The 25,817-nt window shown below is 36.9% G+C and overlaps 1 long non-coding RNA gene across 1 annotated transcript in view; it reads right to left on the bottom strand.

The window, feature by feature from the left end:
• Positions 1-25,817, bottom strand: part of LOC117975605 (uncharacterized) — a 257,347-nt gene that overhangs the window by 60,550 nt on the left and 170,980 nt on the right. The window contains exon 2 of the long non-coding RNA XR_004665934.2: positions 22,247-22,302. This is a non-coding gene — a long non-coding RNA (uncharacterized LOC117975605). The remainder of the gene's footprint in view (positions 1-22,246; positions 22,303-25,817) is intronic.

Consider the following 25,817-nt stretch of genomic DNA (forward strand, 5'->3'; position numbering starts at 1 on the left):
CTGGCCTCAAGTGATCCACCCGCCTTGGCCTCCTAAAGTGTTGGGATTACAGGCATGAGCCACCATGCCTGGCCTCACCTCAGTTTTAAAATCCTTTCTTGGTGTGTTTTATAAAATGGCAATTTATACCTTTAAATTTGTTTGTACATCTGCAAAATATATGCAAATTTTCCAACTTCCTAAATTTTGAGTTCACTATTAATACCTTTAACTTACTCTCATTTTTCTCATGGGTTTTTTTGAAGATATGTTTCCTTCTAACTCTGTCCTTCATATAATCAGACCCAATTAGAAACTGGAAATGTACCAAAACTATCTTATTCTTTTTTGTATCTCTATAAATTATTCTTGAATATTCAATTAGCAATCTCATCCATTTTATGGGGTTTTGGTTATTTAATTTTCTCACTGCCTTTGGATTGACTAACAATTTTCAACAATCTGTTGAAGATTTACTGCTAACAGAAAGGCTGAGGAATGAGTCATCACAAACATTTATTTTTGAGACCTGGTTTCACATTTCAGTGTTAAAAGTAGTGAGTGAAAGTAATGTAAATAGGCATTACCACTGCCCCTAGAGTTTTACCACATAAGATAGAAAATGACACCAATATCCAGCTTCTAAGAAGGCATAGACAGAGTAGAATTCTTTTAAAGCTATAAGTAAATTCTAAGCAGATATTTTCAAATTTTATAATTTACACCTAACATGATATAACAGTGGTCAGGGAACATTTCCTCCTTTTTCTTCTTTGTTTTCTTTTTCTTATTTGTATAAATTTAAGGGGTACAAGTGCAGTTTTGTTACATGGATATATTGCACAGTGAAGTCTGGGGTTTTAGTGTAACTATCACCTGAATAAAGTACATTGTACTCATTAAGTAATTTCTCCTTTCTCACCCCATGCCCACCCTCTCACCCTGTTGAATCTCCAGTGTCTATGCCATACTCTATATCCATGAGTACACATTATTTAGATCCCTCTTTTAAGTGACTACATGTGGCATTTGATTTTTTGTTTCTGAGTTATTTCACTTAAGATAATGGATTCCACTTCCATCTATGTTGCTGTAGAATATATGGCTTCATTATTTTTTATGGCTGAGTGGTATTCCATTGCATATATATATATATATATATATATATATATCACATTTTCTTTAATCATCAGTTGACAGACACTTAGATCAATTCCAAACCTTTGCTATTGTGAACAATGCTGTGATTAGCTTACAAGCACAGGTTATCTTTTTGATATTGTGGATTTCTTGTCCTTTGTGTAGATACTCAGTAGTGGGATTGCCGGATCAAATGATAATTGCATTTTCAGTTCTTTGAGGAATCTCCATACTGTTTTCCATTGAGGTTGTACTAATTTACCTTTCTGCCAACAGTATATAATGTTCCCTTTTCTCTGCACCCTTGCCAACATTTATTATTTTTTGACCTTTTCATAAAAGCCATTTTGAGTGATGTAAGATGTTGTCTCATTGTGGTTTTAATTTACATATCTCTGATGATTAGTGATGTTGAGCATTTTTTTCATATGCTTCTTGGCCATTTGTATGTCTTTTGAAAAATTTCTGTTCATGTCCTTTGCCCATTTTTCAATGGGGTAACCTGTTTTTTGTTTTATTGTTGATTTGGCTGAGTTCTTTGTAGATTCTGGATATTAGTCCCTTGTAAGATGCATAGTTTGCAAATCTTTTCTGTTATTTTGTATTTTTAGTATAGATGGGGTTTCACCGTGTTAGCCAGGTTGGTCTCGATCTCCTGACCTCGTGATCCGCCTGTCTCAGCCTCCCAAAGTGCTGGGATTACAGGTGTGAGTCACTGCACCGGCCTATTTTTTTTTTTTTTTTTTTTGAGATGGAGTCTCACTCTGTCACCCAAGTTGGAGTGCAGTGGCACAATCTTGGCTCACTGCAAGTTCTGCCTCCTGGGTTCACGCCATTCTCCTGCCTCAGCCTCTGGAGTAGCTGGGACTACAGGCACCCACCACCATGCCCGGCTAATTTTTTGGATTTTTTTTTTTTTTTTTTAGTAGCGACGGGGTTTCACCGTGTTAGCCAGGAGGGTCTCCATCTACTGACCTCATGATCCACTGGCCTCGGCCTCCCAAAGTGCTGGGATTACAGGCGTGAGCCACTGTGCCTGGCCCAAGTACATTATCATTAACTGTAGTCACTGTGCTATACAGTAGATCTCTAGAATCTATTTATCCTGTATAACTGAAAGTTTGTATCCTTTAACCAACATCTCCCCAATCTCCTCCCTTTCTCCTTCCACCTGCCCCGGGTAACTACTATTCTATTCTTTCCTTCTGAGTTTCAATTTTTTATATTTTACAGATAAGTGAGATCATGCATTATTTATCTCTCTGTGACTGGATTATTTACTTAAAATGATTTCCTCCAGGTTTATTTATGTTGTCTCAAGTGACAGAATTTTCTTCTTTTTTATGGCTGAATAGTATTCTATTATGTGTGTATACCACATTTTCTTTATCCATTTATCTACCAATGGACATTTAGATTGATTCTATAGTTTGGATATTGTTAGTAATGCTGCAGTGAATATAAGAGTGCAGATATCTCTTTGACATACTGATTTTATTTACTTTGGATATGCACCCAGATGTGGGATTACTGAATCATATGGCAGGTCTATTTTTACATACTGTTTTTCATAGTGACTATACTGAATTACATTCAGATCAGAGACATTTTTCTCCTGTCTTCCTTCTCTGATCCCTAAAATAGTGACTGAAATTATTGGTGTAATTCATCCAGTTTGAGTAAATATCTTTAACAATAATTTACAAGACTGTCTAACTTGGAACATTATGAAAGGTTGACTGAGAATGATGACTGTCCTACCAGGAATGATAACCAGAGGGAGTGTACTAAATGTTTAACAAACAAGAAAGTGTACATAAATGTGTAACAAATATATAGCATATTTGTATATTAATGTGCAATTCTTTGTCACTTGGTGTAGTGAACAGTTACTGCTCCACTGTGATCCTCTCAGGTCCCTTCCATAGTTTGTAGGCTTCTGTCTTGATCTGTATACTTTAGTTGTAACAGCTCACATGCCAATTCTCTTTGGAGGACTGTCCTCAAAATATTAGAGCTGCTTTGTCTGAAGTTGCAGAGAATTGCAAATGCCTGGGAGCTTATGACCCCCTTCATGTTGCCCCTAGCAAATGACCAACTAGTAGAGGAGTATGGAAATCCAGCTCTGTTGCCCTGAGTAGAGATGAACCCTAAGGCATAATTTATACTACAGGGCTCTTCTGTGGGATCAGGCTGAGGCTGGGACTGTGCCTCATATTGCAGCCTTGCTTGGATTGCTGCCTTTCACTGTCCTATTACCCAACTCCCTTACTCTCTTATAAATCACTTGTACACAAGTCCTGCCTCAGTCCTATTACCCAACTCCCTTACTCTCTTATAAATCACTCGTACACAAATCCTGCCTCAGAGACTGTTCTGAGAAACGCTAAGACATGAGTGAATATTCAGCTAAAGAAATAATATTTCTACTTGGTCTTGATCTTATTTCTCCTTTTTCCCCCTTTTCTCCCTCCCCTTCTTTTTTTCTTTCTTACACTGCTCTGCATCCTTCATTGATATTTTCTGGGCCACACACCATTCATGACCTATGCCATTTTGGGTTGAAATGGTCTTTCAGCACCTTAGCAGCAGGAAGGGTTTCACTGCAGCTGTTTCTCTGGCAGGAAGAGTGCAGCTTCTGTGTTGAGTTCAACCTGAAAAGTGCTTCCCTACTGGGTAGAAGCCATGAATTGTATAGCACTCCCTGTTTTATACTATTAAATAGCTGCTTGGGCTGAGTAGTATCTCTGGGTTAAAAATTTTTTTCCCTAAGTATATATTTTTATTGAAGTATCAACACACATACAGAAAAGCACACAAATCATAAAAGCACAGCTCAATAAATGTGGTAAAATAAACGGAGTTGTGCCACTACCATCAGGCCAAGAAATAGAACATTACCAGCACCCTGGAAATGAGATCCTGCTCCTCTATGGTTATTACACGCCTTTAAAGGTAATTGCCATTCTGACCATCATATTGCATAGTGGAGGATTAATATTATCCAAAGAGAGGTCTGGATGTTACCCTTGGTTACTTGAAGCTGCTCTCTAGGCCTCTGAAGTGTCCCACCTGAGAGCAGGGTCTTTGCTTGCTTGGGGATTTTGGCCACCAAAAATTCTAACAATATGAATATAATTTAAGATGGGACTTAACGGATCAATTCTGATCTCTGGAAAAGCTGGAAACTAAAGGTATTAAGCCAAACCTACAGGACAGGCTGAAACTATTGCAAACAGTAACTAATCAAGCCCCAGTAAAAATTTTGGACCCCAAAGGCTCTAGTGAGCCTCTTTGGTTGGCAATTCTCTACGTATATTGTGACACATCTTTTAATATGGAATCCACCTCATAACAATTAAGTCTAAATTTCTGGAAGATGGAGCCATGCGTGTTTTTCCAAAAGCTCTTTGAGTGATTCTAATTTGTAGTCAGAGTTGAAGACCACTGCTCTAAATTAGTTCAGGAAAATCCTTTTATTTCTCCCATGTTAACTTTTAAAACTAGTAATGTACCCAGTTAAGTTTGGATGGTTTAAATTTCACTAAAGAACCTATTCTAATAACTAGCATTTATTACATGAAATTTAAGAGCTTAAGTTCCATCAAACTAGCCCTTGTGTAAGATTATTATTTCTTCTCTATAACTTCAAAATAGATATTTCATTCAAACTGTTCAGGTGAGAAAAGATAATGGATTTTTTTTCCTCTGGAGCTGCCTGTTCAGTGAGATGGAGGAGGTGCACACTTAAGGTCAATTCACTAATCTATGGTTCAGAGTTCTGATCATATGGAAGTTTGGAAAAGAAAGCTTATCACAGGTTTGTATGCTGGTGAATGGATAGAGTTTTAATTCTCACTTTGGGGAGTAGCATGTAAACCAAACAGTTGACTGAAAAGCCAGTGTAATTTTTCACTGAAACTAATTATTGAGTCATAACAAGACATCTTAAATACACTTACCTTTGGCTTTGTAACTTATATACATATATTAAAGTAGTATTCATTATTTTCAACTTCTGGTTGGTCTCTACTTGAAATATTGACTGTAATTAAGCCTTTGCATTAATATTCTGCTTTACAGACATACGTTTTGCTTTACTTGTTGTTTTTAGCATTATTATTTTGCTCAAGAGTAGTAATGCAATTGTAAGGTCAATAATTCAAAAGATAGAAAACAATTAAAGTGAAAGTAACTCTTTCTCTCAACCTTGTTCCACAGACCCATGTCTCACCAGGTAACAATCACTCTTACTTGTGTCTGGTACATTCTTCAAGAGAATACAGATATTTGTGGCAATTAAAAATAGTTAATAGAAACTTCAGTATGCAATCACATTGTTCATCACCTTGCTTTTTCCTTTTTCTTTTTCTTTAGACTTAACAATATATCTTGGAGAAAGTTCCATATTGGTATAAATATGTGTGTATTGCCTTATTTTCAACTGCTGCATAACAGTCCATTATATATATATATATATATATATATATATATGATTTATTTAACCAGCTTTTTACTGAATGTTTAGATTGTTCCAAATATTTTACTGTAAAAATGGTAATAAGTATTGTTGAATTACATTTTTGTGAACATATGAAAGGACATCTATAAGATAAATTTCTATAGGTAACATTGCTGGGTCAAATGTTATACATATTTATTCTTTTATTTTTATGAAGTCTTTAACTTGTTTCTCAGAGTTGAATTGCTTAATAAATATGCTGAAGTTCAGAACATGATAAAGCTGTTATTGAACTTTATTTCAAAAAGCTTATAATGAGGAAGTCTGTCTTATTGAGGCTTATTTTAGCAAAAGCACATGTAACCTAATACTTTTTTTGCTCAAGCTTAAAATACTATAAGAAAAATGGTTGCAGAAAAAAGTAATCGTATTACATTTATTTTGTTGTTCCATTTTAACAAAATTATTTTAAATTTTAGTGAATTTTAAGTTGAAATTGTGTAGGCTAGTTGTATCCAACAAGGCAACCCTGATATCTTCAAATATCTTCTCTAACTACTCGATGTTTTTCAGATCTAGTTCCACATAACCAAGACTATTCAATTTTGATCCAAATAAAGTTTTATTAGATAGGAATTGGAGAAAATAATTAGTTAGTGATTGGAAACGTGGCTGAAAAGAAAATGGTTCAGCAGATCTGTATACCTCACCAAGAATTGAGGACCATTTATTTCCAAGCTCTGTGGTAGACAGAAATCCAATCAAGAAATACACCCTTGTTTAGAACCCTCTGATAGACTTTTAGCTTTCAATTGCACAAGAGCCTGCAGACAAATAACAGACTGCAATTTTTATGGTGTTAAAATGCTATGGTTCTCTCGCTAGTAGAGAGTTACCCATGGGAAAAGAGCAAGAATGGAGTTGGCTGTGCGCTAACCAGCATTTTACTGCTGGGATTTCTCTATCATAGGGAATTCCTATCTCTTCACTGGAATAATCATGACAGCCACCATGCTTCTGTGTCCTCGTAGTCACACAGTGGCTTTCATTATTATTTTCATTCATATTTTTCTGAATTTTCATTCACTCAGCAAATAATACAGTATTTTCTTGTGTGGTGATGCTTTGTCAGACTCTGCCAGTTGATACGCATAGGATATAATGATGAAGGGAAAAGGCAGTTTCTGCCGTCAGACAGCTACCTTCTAAAGGAAGTCAGGGAGTTAAACAAAGAAATACAATACAATGTGATGAGAGCCATGGCTGAAGAATTCGAGAGTGTTATAGTTATGTATAAGAGCCTCAGGGGATTGAGTGGGGGTTTCCCAGAGAAACAGAGGAAAAATCTAGTTAGTAAAATTAAAAGGTACAAACCCTATCCCTGCCCTGACTGCATGCAAATGCCTGCAAACCTTGAGACTTCCAAGATCTGCTGTTTTGTTTCTTTTTACAGTATCAGTGAGACAATCACAACAATTAGCAGATATTGTGGACTGATTGAAAAATTACCACAATTCTTTACTGTTTTCAGTATCCATTCTCTTTGCAATGTGACTTTGCAGTTCTTCTCACCAAAAGATGGACTATTTTCCCCCTAATTCCTGAGTCAGTGCTATGGCAGCCCATCGTGGTAGAAGAAAAGATGTGCCAGTCCCAAGCCCATGCTTCTGTTCTCTAGAATCTGTGCCTATACCATAAGATCAAGCCTGGCCTCCTGGAGAATGAGAGATCCTGCGGAGCAGAGCCAGGTCAACTCAGTTGTCCCAGACAAGGCTCTTAATTATTTTGATCCAGAGCAGTGTGGTCCTGTACTCATGGGAAATAATAAATGATTTGTTGTGTCAAGGCACTAAGTATTAAAATGGTTTGTTATGCAGCCACATGTAACATCAGAGGATGGTTATGAGGATAAATAAAATGATACACACAAAATATTTCATCTACTGTCTATCACATAGTAAATAGTGAAAATTATTGTCATCATATGTCTCCTTAAGTATTCTTTAATTTATAGTTCCCCTCCTTTATACACATGCACGTTCCACCTCTCTTCAATTTTCAAAAGAAACTTGGTTGGTTGTCTGGTAGAGTTTCCCATAGTCTGTATTTGCTGATTGCATACCTGTGGAATTGATAACATGTTTCTCTGCACCCTCTATTTTCTGTTATATGGTGATAAAAATTATTATTTTTGAAGATCAATTTAAAGTCTGAAAGTTAGTTTTCTTCTCTTGGCTTTAATGTGCACAAAAATACCTGGGAAACATATTTTACTGGATAAATTAGTGTTTTCCATCTGAAAGTCTGCTGACCATAGTTTTCCTCAGAAATTTTTATTAAGGTAGTAATAATTAATAATGAAAATAGTATAATTATTATCCTTAGCTTGAGCTCCATGATGAGGGCCCACATGGCTCAGGGCTTGAATGTTCACTTATTTTGTATACTCTTCTTATTGGCTAGAGTTTGCTACCATTACTACCCTTTGTGTCTATCCCCAAAGCAGAGGCTTGACACTGTTAAGGTAGCTGGTTGTGAACGTAATCTTCTTACAAGCTTGAAAAATCCTTGTAACTCCACAGCTTCCCCCTCATTGATTAGCAAAGCCTTCCCTAGACCTAGCACTGCCATGAGTGCGCTTAAATTCTATAATGTAAACTTACATAATATATTGCATTTTTATATGGTTGGCTATCCTGAAATATTGGAAGACAGAAGGAGGGGCCAGTTGCTACCAAGTTTGGAGTACTAACAGGAGTCTGGGCTGCCTCCCAGAGGAAGCATCATCATTTTGCTTTTTGCAGCTTCTTTAAGCTCCTTCAAATAATTTATGGATACCATCTGCTGCTATCTTCAGGTCTTTGCTTGGCTTTCTTAACAGTCCAGATGACTTGTGCTTTGAATCTAGTTACCTTTTACTTTGCCCATATAGCTACCCTTCTATTTGTACCAGGAAAAAATAATGAATCTTTTTTAGTTATTTTGTGCTAGAACAATTTTTAGAGTTCTCCCAGAAACTGGAACGATCTTTAGAGTTTTAGAAAACTTATTTTCTTTAGTAGGTATAATGGATCTGTCTTTTAAACATAAGTTATTAATTTATCAAATATTTATTAAGTGTTTATTATATGAAAGATATTGTACAGAGTCTTAATTTGGGTTCTTCCAGGAGTGTACCCTGAGATGAAGATTCAAATGCAAGTGGTTTATTCCATTTGGGTGGGTGGAGCTTAATTCTATGGGAAAATCTGAGAAAAGGAGTAAAACCCAAACCTCAGAAGTAATCCATTTAAAGGGCTGAGAAACTGAAGCATTTATGTGCAGTTTCTGAACCATTGCCTAATGGCTGCTGTGGAAGCGAGGCAGGTGTTAATTTTGCATCGGCAAAGTGACTTTTCAAGATTTTGGAGAAAATGTCCTGAGGCACAAAATGAAGTTACTGGCAATTGGAAGTCTGTCAGGGAACATTGGCAGCTACAAGGCATACGGGTGGAGGACCAACAGCATCTGCTACAACTAAGCACTTTACACATATTATTTCATTAGATCCTTACAGTTCAAGGAGGAAGGGATTTTTTAATCTCTATTTGTTCAAAGAGATTAACTGAAATTCAGATTAGTCTTGTAATTTGCCCAAGGTTATATACTAATAAGGGGCAGAGTCACAATTTAGACCCAGAAAGGTGTTCATAATCTGTGGACCCAGACAGAGTAATGTCTTCCCAAATGTCAAACAGCTGCTATTTAACAGAGGCAGGGCTATGACCCAGGTCCCCTGACGTGCAGCCTGGTGACCTTTCTGTAGACCTATCTGGTCATTCTCATTCCCTGTACAGCCCCACTTCCATCTCAGTGCCCTGGGAGTTTGATCCCTGAGCTTAGTTCTTACATGTCTTCCTTTAAGACATTCAGTGCTACTGCTTGGTTTAGATGCTGTGCATGTCACCAAGGAGAACTCTGTAAGTTCCCCCTTCCAACTTGTGAGATGCTTATTACCAAGATCCTTATTTCTGAGAATAGCCTTTCTGACTGAAGATACTTTATTATGTTTATTGATAGCTCTATTGCCTTGAAATTGCTTTGTTTGTTCCCATAACAGCATCTTTTTACATGTTTCTCCCTCTTTTTGAATGCACTTCTTTCCCTTGGTTGTGGAGCTGATTCCTACACCTCCTTATCATAGGTATCATTTCCCCAGGAATATCTCCGTTGACCTTCCTTACTACATAAAATTGAAGCACCAAGAAGATCTTCTCTATAGCACTTGTTGTAGTTGTAATATAATTTTTATTTTTGTAAGGGTTTCATTAAAGCCTGAAAACTATGATAAGAGGGACCATGTCTGCTTTTATCACTGCATCCTCCTCACCTAAAACATAGAAAATCCTCTGTAAATACTGTTGAATAAGTGGATGAATAAACAAATGCATTTTAGTCAAAGCACCGTCAATTTTTTTGTTGTTTTTTAACTTTTATTTTAGTTTCAGGGGTATATATGTGGGTTTGTTATATAGACAAATTACGTGTTGCAGGGGTTGGGTGTACATGTTATTTAGTCGCCCAGGTAACATAAGCATAGTACAGTACCCAATAGGTAGTTTCTCGGTTCTCACCCTCCTCTCACCCTCCACCTTCAAGTAATGTCTACTGTTCTCTTCTTTGTGCTCGTATGTACTCAATGTTTAACTCTCACTTATAAGTGAGAATATGCAGTATTTGGTTTTGTGTTCCTGTGTTAGTTTGCTTAGGATAATGGCCTCCAGCTTGTTCCATGTTGCTGCAAAGGACATGATCTCATTCTTTTTTATAATTGTGTAGTATTCCGTGGTGTATAAGTACCACGTTTTCTTTATCTAATCTACCATTCATGGGCATTTAGGTTAATTCCATGTCTTTGCTGTTGTGAGTAATGTTGCGATGAATATTTGTCTACATGTGCCTTTATGGTATAATGATTTGTATTCCTTTGGGTATATACCTAGTAATGGGATTGCTGGGTCAAATGGTAGTTCCAAGTTCTTTCAGGAATTGCCAAACTTCTTTCCACAATGGCTGAACTAATTTGCCTTCCCGCCAGCAGTGTATTCTTTTTTCTCCGCAACCTCACCAGCATCTGTTATATTTGACTTTTTAATAACAGCCATTCTGATTGATGTGGGATGATATCTCATATAACCTTGCATCCTGCTTTAGTCCAGACTTAACTCTTGGTCACAGTCTCTGTCTAGCACTTAAAAATACATCCTTTCCCAGAGGCCACACCCTGGTATGCCAGTTAATTAAGCTAAAAGCAACAAACCCAGGTGAGTCTGTAAACATTTAAAGGATACTCTGCCTATTTCAGTTGCTTTGTTTATAATAATGCAGGCATACACATGAGGAAAGAACATGATCATGCCATACACATCAATTAGCAATAAAACTGCTAACCTCCATTTTCTGAAATGCTCATTTGGAAGCTAGAGGTTAGAAAGTTACTCTCTAGTATGTCTCTGCACTCTGGCAGCCACTAGTTGAAATTTTATCTCATGAAAAGTCAGTTGGACTCTTCCCAAGCCTGTTTTTGCCACATGCACTTGCTACAGCACTTGCATGTTTTAATTTATCATTATGTAAGCCATTGAAATATGAGCTCAAAAGGAGACTGTGGTTTCCATAAACTAAGTTGAATGCTATGAAAAGACTCAATAAAGTCAAAGTGGTTAAATGTTTAAAAAATGTTGCTGAGTTAATCATGAATGAGATGATTGTAAAAGATGGAGATAGAATCATAAATATCTAGTTGGCTTCGATCATCATAAGTCTTTTTAGGAAACAGATACTGAGATGATGGAATGATGCATTTTGTTGTAGTTTATGCAATAATCATGAAGCCAGATTTCATTGAAGAGATGCACATTTTGTTTTCTTCATGTGTAAAATGGGAATAGAAAAACCGAACAGAGTTTTATGGATTAGGTATAGTAACGCTTTTCAAGTGTCTTGCCCAGTGCTTGGCTCACAGTAAGTGATTAGTCTATTTTGCCTCCCATTCTGTGTGTGGAAGCCCTTTGTAAATGCTGGTGCATAAATGTCAGTTGTTGTTCCAAGGGGCCAGGGAGGAAGCAGCCAGGAAAAGAGCCAGGTTTGGAAAGCCTGGAGATCAAACTACACAAGGGAAGAAGTTGGGTTAGGCCCAGGGCTGCAGAAGGTTGATTTTTCCTTTAATTGAGGGGCTGCACTCAGAATCGAGACACTGATAGAAGATGGGCATGATCAGGTTCATCAGAAGAAGCAAATGCTTCAGTCCCTGCTGGGTAAGTTTCTCAGCAAAGGCTGCAGCCACAATGGTTTTTATTTGGAGGGTAAAGTACAACACACAGCCCTTGATTAAAAAACAAAAAACAGGGGAAAAAGCTAGTGATGCATCAAATGAAACAACTCTCTACAACAACAAGGAAAAAACTTTTTTAACAATGAAGAGTTTGAAAGTAAACTTAACAAATTCCTATGGGTCAAAGGCTCATTCCCAAGCACAGATCGCTGACTGAGAGGTTTCACTGTTTGCAAACTACTTATTATTTCTGGAGTCTCAATGGGGAACAAATCCTATCCTCTCTTCCTGCTAAGAGCATTTAAGCACTCAGTGAAAGCAGAACATTCTGGCGTGAACTTCACAAAGTGTAACCTCTGGAGTATGGCAAGCAGGCTGCATTGGGGACTGAGCATTTTTTGCATAGTGCCTATTATGCAACATCAACCATTTAAAAAACTGCCAACAGTGTTGTCTCTGCGGAGAGTATGGATTGTGGGCAGAACAGTGACAATTCAATGGTCATGCCTGGCTTGTTGGTGCAGTGAAGAAGTTAAACCCTGCAAATACCCAAACATGAACAAGTCAGCTGACTCCAGCTGTCTGCTCCATGGGGTGGGAGGAGTAAGATAGGGGAGATATATTAGGCAGATTTTGTTGAAAAATTCCTTTTGTGTCTGTTGTCTTAGAAATTTCTTGAGTACTTTCTTAATGAAATCAGACTTATAGTAGAAAGCAATGAGAAAAACTGGATGAATGATTTGAAAAAAACACACCCAACTGAATTCTTCTTCTTTACCAACTTTTACATTTTCCTCTCTCTTTCATTTGATAATTTTTGCCTCAGCAGTGAATTCCTCTGCTACCCCGTCAGGGCTTTCTGAAGGCAGGAGCTTGTTTTACTTACCCAGGTATAGCCCTCATCCACTGAGGTACCCAGCACACATTAGGTTTTCAAAGAAAAAAAGAAAAGTGAATGGGGAAAAATATCAAAGTAATTCTAAAGAGGAAAAACTTAACCCACACAGGAGTTTTGTGCAAAATCTATGTGTGTAAATTAGTTGTTTCGAATACATACCACTCTGGACATTGATCTTTTGTCAAATACAGGCTTTGAGAATATCTGCTTCATATCTGTGGCTTCTCTTGGAACACGATAGCTTGTAGAAATATTGGTGTAGGTTAATTTAGTTCTATGTTTGGCAGCAAAAGCATCTCTAATCCTGGCATAACAGAAGGACTGATAGCAGAGCCATAAATTCCATCACCTGCTATCAAGAGCCACGCAGTTCAGGAGGAGTCAGGAGAAGAGAGAATGAGATAACTTTATTTTTCCTGCATCTTTTAAACATGTGAGCTGAGCTTAAAGCAAGATTTTAAGTAGATGAAGTACCTTTGGCACCTTCTCCTTTCCTTTTGTTTTTGCATCTAGTTGCCTAATTTCCCATTGCTTTCATTTATCTGTGCATTCACTCCTTTCTTTTCACATTCCAAAATTATTACTCCCCTCACCATTTCCCCTCCGAGCCCTCCACGTATAGCAGAGAACTTCCATCAACCCTGATGTGTTTGTACATTCAGATGCTTAACCCATATGCATCTCTGACTGGTGGAATTTCAAACCATGAGATCACATGAAAATAGCGTTTGTGTGTTTGTGTCTGTATTATTCTGGGCAGAAGGATTCAGGATATTGTCAAGTCAACCCTGCCCAGAATGTTGTCCCCAAATTCATTTTCTTAAGGTGCATCTAGTTTTTTAATATTTCATTTTTCATTGGTAAATTAATTTAAACAAACATTTACTTGCTTCAATAATATTTGTTCAAAATATTTACTTTATTTCTTCAAATTCTGAAATTATAGATTCTCCAAATTCTCCAAGGCTTTTTTCACGAGGTTCCGAAAAGTGAGAGAATTGACTGTCTGAGGATGGGAGAACTGGCATTGGTGTACATTTTTATTTATGTGTGAATATATATATATATATATTCTTTTTTTTTCTTTTTTTTTTTTTTGAGACGGGGTCTTGCTTTGTCCCCAGGCTGGAGTGCAGTGGCGCCATCTTGGCTTACTGCAACCTCCGCCTCTCAGGTTCAAGCTATTCCCCTGCCTTAGCCTCCCGAGTAGCTGGGACCACAGGCACGTACCACCACGCCCAGCTAATTTTTTGTATTTTTTAATAGAGTCAGGGTTTCACCATGTTGTCCAGGATGATCTTGATCTTCTGACCTTGTGATCTGCCTGCCTCAGCCTCCCAAAATTATGGGATTACAGGCGTGAGCCACCGCGCCTGGCCATGTGTGAATATTTCTATGCCCAATGTTCAGACATTCTTTATCTTCAGCTATTTATGTCTTCAGCCTTGTAAAACTGATTTTAATCTCCTTATATTTTAAACATTATGATGTATTGTAGCCATTTTATATTGGTTCTCTTTCACTTAGCTTTTTTTTTCATCTCTTTGACAAAATTTTCTTGATGCTTTTTTCCTGTTAGCTTGGAAGATTTAAATTATTTTTATTTTCTTAGAGATTACTGTTACATTTCTATCATACATATTTAATGCAGTTTTTAAACCATGACTAAAGGATCTTAGAAACTCTTACTACAAAAATAAGACAAAGAAATAAGCATTTCCAAAATTTTTCTATGATAGAATTCTATTTCAAGTATTTTTAAACTAACAAAGTATAATAATAATAGCTTCTTTTAAAAAAGATGTTACTTAATAGATTTGCCAACATTTTCAAACCAATTTATTTAATTTATTGACTACATTGCTTTCTTTCTACATTCATTTTGTTTCACTGTATATTCTGAGAAGCCTTATTCCCTTCCCTAACCCTTTCATCTTGTTCCTACTCACCACTTCTAGGTGACCTTTTTGTTGTTATTTTTGTTTGTGTTTCAATCTGTCTTGTACTTCTTTTTGCAAAAATAAACATATGTGCATACATATTTTCAGACTTTCTAACAGAAAACACAGTATATTCTTTATATTCTTCTGTGCTTTTTTCATGTAACGACACATCCTCTAAATCATTGTATATGAATTCATAGTGATCTTTCTCAATCTGTTTTAGCAGCTGTATAATATTCCATTATTATGGTAAATCAAGTTTATTTAATTGGCTTTCTATGGATGGGCATTGAGTTTATTCTAATATTTTGGTATAATAAAAGTTCCATCAAGAATAAACTTGTGCATATATTGTTTTAGTTTATTGACGTGTATCCTTAGGATAAATTTCTAGTAGTAAGACTGCTGAGTCAAATAATAAATGTATACCTTACCGTTTGCTTTTGTTTTTTACTTTTACTTTGTAATTAACCTAAGGTTGCATTGTGTCTTTTAAATCTGAGAATTCCTGTTTTTAATATTTTCCTAAAAAGTTGTAGTCATTATTTCTTCAAATATTGCTCTGCTTATTCTTGAATTTATAGTTTGTTGGAGTTTCTTAATACTACAACAGCTTTTATTTCATATTTTTGTGTTCATTATAATTTTGTACTGCATTTTGGGTAAGTTCATTAGGACTACCTTTCAGTTTAATGATTCTCAATCAATTATGGCAATCGTATACCATACTATTAATGTTACTATTCCATATCATCTATTGCAAAAGTTTTTCAGTGGCTGTCCTTTTTATTTTCTGAATTTCTAATTGACTGCTTTTTTCATATTTATTAATATTAGATTTTATCTGTCTCTTTTGTTTCATAATATCTTGTTCTTTTAAGAATGGTATTTTTGTCATTAACTCTTTCGGATTCATAAAATATCTGTTTTAAGCCTGAGCATGGAGGCTCCTACCTATAATACCAATGCTTTGGGACCCCAAGGTGGGATGATCATTCGAGGGCAGGAATTCAAGGCCAACCTGGGCAATATGATGAAGCCCCATCTACCTGCGCACACACACACACACAGACAGACAGACAGACAGACACAATTAGCTGGATGTGGTGGTGTGCACCTGTAATCTTTGCTATCTTGGAGGCTGAGGTGGGAGGGTCACTTGAGCCCAGGAGTTTCAGGCTGCAGTGAACTATAATTGTGCCACCAGCTCTCCAGCTTCTGCTCTTCAGCTTGGGTGACAGAGTGAGACCCTATCTCAATAAATAAATAAATAAATAAATAATAAAATTAATATGTACTTTGAAATTATTTATAAATTGTCCAATATTTTTACATCCCAAGACATAGCCTTTCATTTCATGAGTAATTTGGCTGTTTTCTATAAAGTTAGTTTATTTCTGTGTTTTGAAATATCTGTGGTAGCTATTCCTGAGTAGAGGTTTTACTGTTATTTGCTTTCTTTCCTCATTCCCACCCATCTTTGTCTGAAAGTTCAGAGAAGTGTCACTTAAGTCCTGTGGGTTTTCAGTACCAAACCATGTCTTATGTTGCAAATTGGGGCTTCATTATGAGAAGATATTCTAGAACCCATCTTTGAGCCAACATGCAGCAAATTACTCAACATAAGAGTCCCTTTTGTATCTCTAGAGTGTATTAATAACATATACCTCATAGGATTGTTGTGAATATACCTCATACCTGAGGTATTGTGAATATACCGCATACCTCATACATGAATATACATATACCTCATAGGATTGTTACTATATATAAAGAACTTAGAACAATGCCTGCACATAAGAATCACTATATAAGCATTTTTTATTGTTATCATCATCATCATCGTCACAATCACTGGTATATTGCTGGCATATATCAGATGCTTCACAAATAGGTTCTGTGGTTATTGTTACAATTTTTTGTACTTCTGGTGTCTTTCCAACTTTCAGGCCACATCACAGTGCCTTTATAATTCCTATTACAATATACTCTCTTTTTACCTTTGTGAATCTTTCCCAGTGAGGCAGATTAGGTATCTTTAGAGGGCTCATCTCAGAACACTATTCCCTTCCCTTCCATAAGAGAACCCCTGGCTCCAGGAATGGGACAATATTCTTGATTCTACTGAATCAAAACTTCCTTACCTTCTGAGCCAGCATAAGTCAGGATCTATGGATCAGTTGGTGGAAGAAGCCAATGATGTTAGTTAGAGATGGGTTTTTGGTTGGCTTCATATACCTTAAAGTAATGACTTAGTGCCTATTATATAATTAGAACTCAAAATAAGTTTTCATCAAGGCAATTAGGAATCAGAAGCTCAAAAATTAAGAATCAAAGATGTGGCCTTACTAATAATGCTAGGCTGAGAAAACAAGGTACTGTTTCTGGAGAACAGTAAGGGTAAGAAGATGCTAAGCCTAACTTCATGGGACTCAGTCTTCTGGAGTTCACATTAAACGCTTCCACCTTTCTATGCCTTCATTTCCTCATGATTAAAATGGAAATGGTAATAATATCATTATTTTGTGTTAAAACATATAAAGAATTTGGTAAATTGGCCAATATAAGGTAAATACTCAATAGATATTGACTATTATATTAACATGGATCTTGGACCAAAGAAGGGCCTTGAGAAAAATATATGATTGGAAGAGGAATTCCAAGGATAATGATTTCCTTGACAAGAAAGATAACCTGTCATATTAATTTATTGTGAATAAGACTGTGAAGTCTTAGGATGAGTGCATAAGATGAGAAGCTTGGCTGAGCACAGTACTGCTTTCTGATGATAGTTTATGATACAGATCTATCCCAGTCACAGAGAAGTTAGGGGGAACATTAACAGGTGCTGCTCACATCTGGTGAGTCTCTGGAATTTTTGTCTTCATCCCCACTTTCTTTTCCTGGCATTGGCTCTCAAAGACTAAAGTTGGAAACCTCTTGTGTGTTGAGGCAGTGTTTCTTCTTCTTAAGCCATAAAAATAATCGTGGCCAGATTATACCAGATGGTGTGAGAAAAAGAGGAACCATTGAAATCAGTGGCAAATGGGGAGACTGAAGAAGATACATCCAGGGGAGTCCTAGCACAGCTCTTTGGAGGCTGAGTCACACAGCTTTTCCCTTGGTTACAATGTCATTGGGGGCAAACAGCGTTTTGCCTATTCTTTAAATTTATGGCATAGGCATATTTTTTCAAATATTTATAAATACCAATTTTCTATGCAGCTGAAATGCTTTTTTAGAAAATATCTGATAGGCTGTAAATTTTAATATATAATTTACGTATCTCCAATGGCAAATTGAATTATCTTTGGGTTTTATATTTTTGGCACTTATAAAGTTTTCAATATCAGAATTTAATTTGGCTTGTTCAACAGTTTGCTTTCCAGTTGGAAGACATTGAGGGAGGAGATTATGTATAAATCAGTATGACAACATTATATGTGAAGAAGTATCATGAAGAATGCTTGCAAAAGTTAGGTTTAAATAATTCCCTAATTTGTAGCTAATTTTAAGGTTTCCAAGGCCAAGGTGCTAAAAATATCAAGTACTTTATATGATACAAGTCCAACATCCATATTTAAATGTGAGTACGCTTGTAGCTTAGGACCAAATGTAAATACTTTTGGATTGATCACTCAAACAGAGTTGACCAACCTTTGCAAACTTTCATGCAGTTGATAATCTATTGAAATTAAGTAACCCTCCTCTAAATACTCGGAATCTGAGATTGTGTTTTTGAAATTCATTAAAGATAATGACAGCCAAATGGATTTGAAAATAGCAATAATAGCCACCAAAGTTTAATACTGAAAAATTGGAGTTAATATTCTCATTCAAGAGAGAGAACCAAAACAATTTCCTCTGGCAGATTTTGCTTTAGCTTGTCAACTGGAGAACCTGATGTCTTTGCCAAATAAATATGCAAATATGTGTTTGATTAAATAAGATGAAAACTTTATTGCTGAGATATGGCTTTTCTTTCCATTTCTAACTTCATTCATTTCATGCTCACTGAACCAAGCCTAACTAAGACTCCATGACTTTCAATAGGACAGTAATCCTCTGCTTCTAAAAGAAACTTCTAGTGCTGTGAGCTCCCTATAAATTCAAGGTAGTGTGGATGAGTGAACCTTCTATCATTCCCTGATACGTGTGTGGGGGTTTTGGAGGTGGGGTTTGGGCATGGGTATATGCACAACGAGATTCTTCGTGACAAACAACAACAAAAAAACTCATCCTGTCAAAAGTGCATGTGCCTCTGCTTTATCACCATGATTACACTGAGGTTTTATTTTAGAGTATCCTGGATTTTAAATTGAAAGTCAAATATAATTTGCCACGAGAAGCATGAAGTGAGTGACTAGAAATCTGCTAGCAAGGCCCAGCATGACAAATCAGTGTCTCTATGATAATGAGCCTCTGCAGGAGGTGGGTCACTGTGCTGCAGTTGAGTGGTAGAAGTAGGCTGGATGGCTCTGGGTTAATGCAAAGGCCACATATTCTAGATTGGTTCAACTGGTGTGATGGCCAAAACCAGGCAGACACCATTCACTTCTTTCATTGCTCAGGAATAGCAGCACTATTTTAACTCCTATGATTCTGTGCAAACTTTGGGCAAATATAATGCAGTATCTACTAGTACAGCTGAAGAGAAAGTCTGCCTGGAGAAACAGCACTGGAGGGATATGAAGTAATATTTACTGAGTGGCTACACTTGTGCCTTGAACTGTGATTCATACTTTACATGCATTTTCTTATTTAATGCTCACAAATTTTATTATTCACATTTTGCAAATGAAGAAACAAACTTTGAGGAACTGAGTGTCTCACAGAAGGTCAAACATTTAGAGCAATGTAAGGAAAATTAACCTTCACTAAGCCTCTACTACGTGACTCCATGTTGTCTTCTGTGCCTGGTGTGCACATACATGATTTCTCGGGTTAGTTTTTACTGCAACCCTTGGAAGTTGGTATTAGGATCATGTTTTATAGAGGAAGCAACTGAGTCTCACAGATGATAAACTAACCCAAGCTGAAAGAAGCCAGTCAGTGCGAGAATTAACTTTTTAATCCAACTCTGCCTGAAAGCAAAGCCCATGGTCCTAATCTCATCTCATGTTCAGGAAGGTGACTTCATAAGCTGAAGGATGAACTGATTTTCAGAGAGAGACCTAAGCCTTCGAGGGTGTCCTGGGAATATCTGTTTTCCCTTAGAAAATAACTCACTGTTAGACTTTTTCTAGTCTTTTCTTTAGGACTGCCTCACTTGTATCAGGCTTTGATAGTATGCTTAACATGATCCAAATACAGTAATAAGGCATGTTACAAAAACCAACTCTGTTAAATTTCCCTTCAGGTCACCAGGGAAGGCAGGCTGAGGCACTGTTTTGCTAATTTTTGCACACTCCCTGACCACCTTCAATTCTTTCTGGCTACTCACAAATTTAGATAGCTTATATGCACACCGTTCATCTACTCGAGGGTCGAAAAAGATTTGCAGCTACATGACCCAATGCTGAAGAGATGGAGTGTGTAGTTACCCTGGTTCCGTGTAAGTCATTTGAAAGGCCTGGATATGAGTCAGTAAGGATGAGTGCATTCTGTTCGCTGTGTGCCTTGCAGAAGGCTATCTGGGAACATTGCACATAAACACAATTCTCTTTAATTTTGGTAGCATCTTAGTGAGATTTGTTCTGGTATGGAGAGCTACAGTTTTATGCCTCATTTGTTGTGCTGAGAATTTAGCATGGCTTTTTTCCCCCCTAGGCATCTTAAACAAATGTATCTATGACAGGTACAAAGCTCCAATGATAAAAGTAATGGAAAACCTGAACTTCATCATCAGCTGTCCCTTCACTCTGTTTTTACCAAGCTGGGCTTCAGCAATTAAAGACTGAGAACATCCCCTTTCAGCCCCTTGAAGGGTAGCATGGGAAGCTGAGAACCCTATACATCAGGTTCAGAGAGCCCTGGGTTCAACTTGGACTTCTGCACTTCCTGGATTGGTTGAATTTGAATAACATAATAACTCCTCTGAAATGTTATCTCCTCATCTGTAAAGAGATATCCTTACCCCCTTCTCAAAGGTTAAGTATTAACATGGCATAACAAATGTGGAAACAGCTAGCAAAAGACTTAACATATATTACAGGCTTGATAAAACCTTCTCTTGTTGGATGAAAGCTGTGTGACCTTAGGCAAGTTACTTAACCTTTCTGAGTTTCAGATTCCTCTTCTATAAAATTGTGAAAATAACACCTACTTGATAGAGTAGCTTTGAGGATTAAATGGCACAACATAGGTGAAGCACCTGACATTGTAGGCACTTCCTTGTGACAGCTTTTATTGTTACAAAGCCTGTGGTTGTGAAAGTGAAAGGGCACAGGTATTGCTAGGGTAACCATGCATTCTTGGTTGCTCTGGGCAGAATCTGTTTATTCCTGATTCTGGCAAAATCATTAGTAATATACTCTTTACTCTCAAAAGATTCCAAATAAATTCTGTGGTCACTCTAAATATAACTAATATGTAGGGAGGAGGCTGACCTGTTGAGAAGGAGAGAGAGAGACCATAATAACGATTCCTTTCCCAGAAGTAATGTTTATCTAGTTCTTCCAACAGCGTAGTTTAGTTCTTACTAGTTAGCTATTATTAAGTTGTTGCTTATTATTGTTAAGCGGATAAGCTTTGGCAATTCAGAAACATCTAAATACACAGGAAATACATGGGCAGAGGTTTTGATGAAGTGGTTTGTTCCCTTTTTCTGGTCATTTTCCACTTACTAGTGTCCAATTTTCAAGAGGACACAGCTTTCATGCTATCCTCTGGCTGCCCCCTATCACTTTTCACTGTTAACTCTAAGGGGTGGCCCATTAAGTGTCCTGGCTGCCTGGACACCCTCTTGCACATACTGGTAATTTTAAAAAGGCTCAGTTTCTCTTCACTCAGTCCTTTGGCCCACAACCATACCTCCTCTTGTTTTTGCTGTAGGAGACTTCCTGATATGCCAGACAACCTTTGGATAGGGATAGCAATGGAGGCTAACTTATTCCTCATGATCTCATTGAACTCTGCTGGCTCGCTCTGGGCCCACACCATAGGTACAGAAATGCATGGATCTGTGCCTTGAACTGGGAGTAAGGGCAGGGAGGAATATATTCCTGAGTCCTGCGTCTTCCTTTGGCACTGTCTGCAGTCTCCTCTTCCCACTGCTCTTTTTCCTCCCACTACACCCCATCCAGTGCCTTTCTCGTCTATGGAGCAGTAAATGAGAAACAAAATGGTGGTCTTTTTTGCCCGAGGGAACCACCAAACTTTGAGAAGGACCTGAAAGGCACATCCTAGGAGAGCTGGAATCATCAAGAGAAGCAAATATTTTGTTTTTTTCTCTACAAATCCTGACTCTCTCCCTTTCCTTTTTAGTTCACTTCAACTTCCTCTTCAGGAGAGAGGAGAGAAATCAGCTGTCCTGGGGCCAGCTTTTATTTCTGATGATTATTGTCTCTTACCCGGTATCCAGTCCTTCGGAATGTAGATCATCTTTCTTAGCAGTCACTATGTGGAGCTGGTAAAGAAGAAAAAGGTACCCTGTTATTTCAGTGTTTGCCCCAAGTAAAGATTCTCAGATCACTGTTACATGGGTAACTGACTTTTCCTTTCATTTCCTCCAGCAGAGTAGAGACTAGGCAGTCATTTTTAAAAAGTATTATGAAATATATTTTAAAAATGTAAAATAATGTATATGTACATTATAAATTGAAGGTTATCAAATTTTTTTCAGAAAAGGACCAGACAATGAATATTTCAGACTTTGTAGGCCATATACACCTCTGTTGCATAGATTCTTCCTCCATTCCCTCCCTCACCTCTTAAAAAAGCTTTAAAAATGTAAAACAAACAGACAAACGAACAAAACAACAAAAAACATTCTTAGCTCACGTGCCAAACATAAGCATTCTACTGTCACAGCTATATTTGTTTTATTATTAGGCAGGACATGTGCCTTCTCATTACCCTTCTTTTTCAAGGTTTATTTTAAGCTTGGTATCATACATGTTTTTAAGATAAACTTTTATCTGCAATTTTATTTCCAAAACCCATCATCATTTGTATTTCATGGAATCTATATATTTATTATAATCCTGTAATTTATACTTTCTCTCCTCCTTTTTCCCACATGATGGATCTGCCTTCTCTCTCTTGACAATTAAGTTTCTGTATCAGGAGTTGTTTCATATACCTAAAATTATAGGTCTCTTAGCCTGAGAGTTAAGATCACTCTGTTCAGAAGGTCTTATGGGAAATGATCAATGCTGTTGTTCAACATCAATAAACTCTGATTTCTCTGTTTTACTGGACTCAGGGTTTGGACTAATGCAATCAGTTTCTATCCAATGGCTATTTTTTTTTTCTAGATGACTGGGTAGGGACCATTTCTGGCCTGGGTGACTTTGGCATCTAGATACTTGCATACATCTGGTAAGAGCATATTGAATCATTTATTTTGTTGTTATAATTCCAATATTAAACTCTGCTTAAGATAGGTTTGACTTTTTTTTTTGGAAGCCAAGACAATTATATTTAATTTTTATTAGATCCAAATTATTATCATTCCACCTCCTCTCACATCACTTCGTTTCTTTGACATTTGCTGCCTAAGAAGTCAGGGAAGAATGTGAAGATTTGAGATCCAAACCCTGCAATATAATGACTACATACTCAGGAAAACACTTTTCTCTAAGCGCTGGAAAGTAGAGATCCTACTCACCTCAGCCCATGCTTATGCTTGCCTTTCATGCATTTTCTATTACTAAGATAATGTCATGATGGACTGAAATTCAATTCTATATCAAAATAATACAATTAAGAAACGGATGTGAAGGAAGAAAATACCTATAGTTTATATTTACTTTTCAAATGTAAGATTTTTTTTGTATTAACATTTAAACATCTCTTTTGAATTCCTTCTCACCTAATATTGGCAGTAATTCAAACACCCAAGCTACTGCAGCCACCACAGGATAGGCCAGTGCCTGATATTATAGCAACTACATATGAAATCCTTTCCAGTGTAAAAGCTTATTAACATTTAAAAAGAACTAGATCCATTCATACTTTGACTATAGAGTCAACGCCTGCTGAGCAGAACTCACTGTCTGTCATTCCCAACCTTTTCCCCTCTTTTGCATTTACAGAAGTCCTTAAATATCAGCAGCACACTAAAAGTTCTCACATAAATACACCAAATGAAATCCCATCTTTAACTCTAGCCCTCTCAACCCATTTCCTCTGTGTTCAAATAACGTTGAGGGACTAATTTTCAGTGAATTGTCGAAAGGGAAGGTGACAGTCCATTTAGCAGTCAGCTAGTTGCTAATCAGTACCCAACTAAAATGCATCAAAATTTGAGTACTCCCAATTGAACACTTTGAAATATAAGCATTCTACTAATTTAACTCTGCTGTAGGTTGAGACCTGATTGAGTGTTTTCACAGCAAGATGAGCCATGTTCCAGCACTTTCCAGTATTGATTTTTAGCCCAGAGCTAAAAATGCTCATCTAAACATGTCATTTTAAAATCTTTGATTGCCTGCTCTATGGGGTACAACTTATGAGACTCTATGTAGTGGGTCATCACACTCTGACAGAGGAATTAAAAAGAACTTCCTCATATCTTTTTTGAGACTCCCCAGATTTAAAACAGAAATGCTGGGGAGGTAGAAGAAAAATAAACAGGGAAAAGACATAGTTGTTTTAAGAAGCAGATTGTCAAAGTGGAGATTTGCCATCAAGAGAAGCTGAATTTAGTTTGGTCTTCCCGGAGATAGTTATGGTCCTTTTCATACATTGGTGCATTCAGGCTGGGGACTGTAGCTGCCATTGGAAGTAGACACAACACTGTTTCTGCAGAATCATACAGAGCCTGACAAGACCTTGCAGTCTTTTTATTCTGAGGAGTTAAATTAGCACTTTTTTCAGAACTCAATTTAAGCCAAAATAAAGAAAGAAAAAGAAAAAACAGAAAGGGGTAACATTTTTAAGCACTTACTATTAAACAATTTTTCAAATGGATTATACATAATAAACAACCTTGGGACAGAGGTGATGGTTTGTCTGGAAGCCTGGATATAAATCATGTATTCTGTCCCCCAATTCCCATGCTCTTTCTACCATTGAACAGAATATTGAACTCTCCAAATTTTAGTGAGAAGAAACCCAAGAGTACTAATGATGTCTTGGAAGAAAATAGCATTGTCCTATTTTTTTCTTAAAGAAAAATAGGTCAAAATGAAGCTTCTATGATCACTGAATTGTGACTGTTCAAAACTTTTTGAGAAATGTATGGAAAGATACAAATTGAACTAGGTTTAATGAGGCTAAAGTGACCATGTAAATCTCATTTGCCAGAAATATTGTACCTGATCTGGGAAAGGTGCATTACTCTCTCGTAGCTGTGGTTCTTTCATGCCACAGCTGCTGTGGCAACATGGTGGGTGAGGCTGAGAAGGCAAGGCTTTTTAGAGTATTAACAAAATCAATCGATGTTATAGAATAGTTGGATTGAGTTTCTTAAGCACCTCAGGTTTGCTAGAATAAGTACCTGGAGAAGGAAGATGTAGACCATGTCAGAGGCAAAGTCTTTGGAGACTGAGAGAAGAAACAAACTTTGCACCTTGGTCAGTTGTATACTTCTTATTTTAGCCTTTAAAAGGGAGAAGAAAGGGAAAATAGAATCTCAGGAGCAGTGAATTTAGTTAATATGAGCACACAACTTTCCTTTCCTTGACCCCACTCTTCCTTCTCAGAAAAGATTTCTCTAGATCTGAGAACCAAGAGACCTGCATCCTACAGCTCTCTATAGACATTGAGTAAATTCCTTTACTTCTCTGTGGCTCTGAATTTCATTATTTAATAAATGGCCTCAACTATATTATCTCTTTTCAGTTATACACTACTGCAATTCTGTGATTCTTATTTTCTATTAGAAAGTTCTACTCTACAGAGAACAATGCAGGCTCCTAGCACAGTATGTAGTACACAGCTAGTATTCAATGAAAAAAGTCAAATAAATGAATGAAT

This window comes from Pan paniscus, chromosome 14, assembly GCF_029289425.2.
Source record: "Pan paniscus chromosome 14, NHGRI_mPanPan1-v2.0_pri, whole genome shotgun sequence".
NCBI classification, from domain to species: domain Eukaryota; kingdom Metazoa; phylum Chordata; class Mammalia; order Primates; family Hominidae; genus Pan; species Pan paniscus.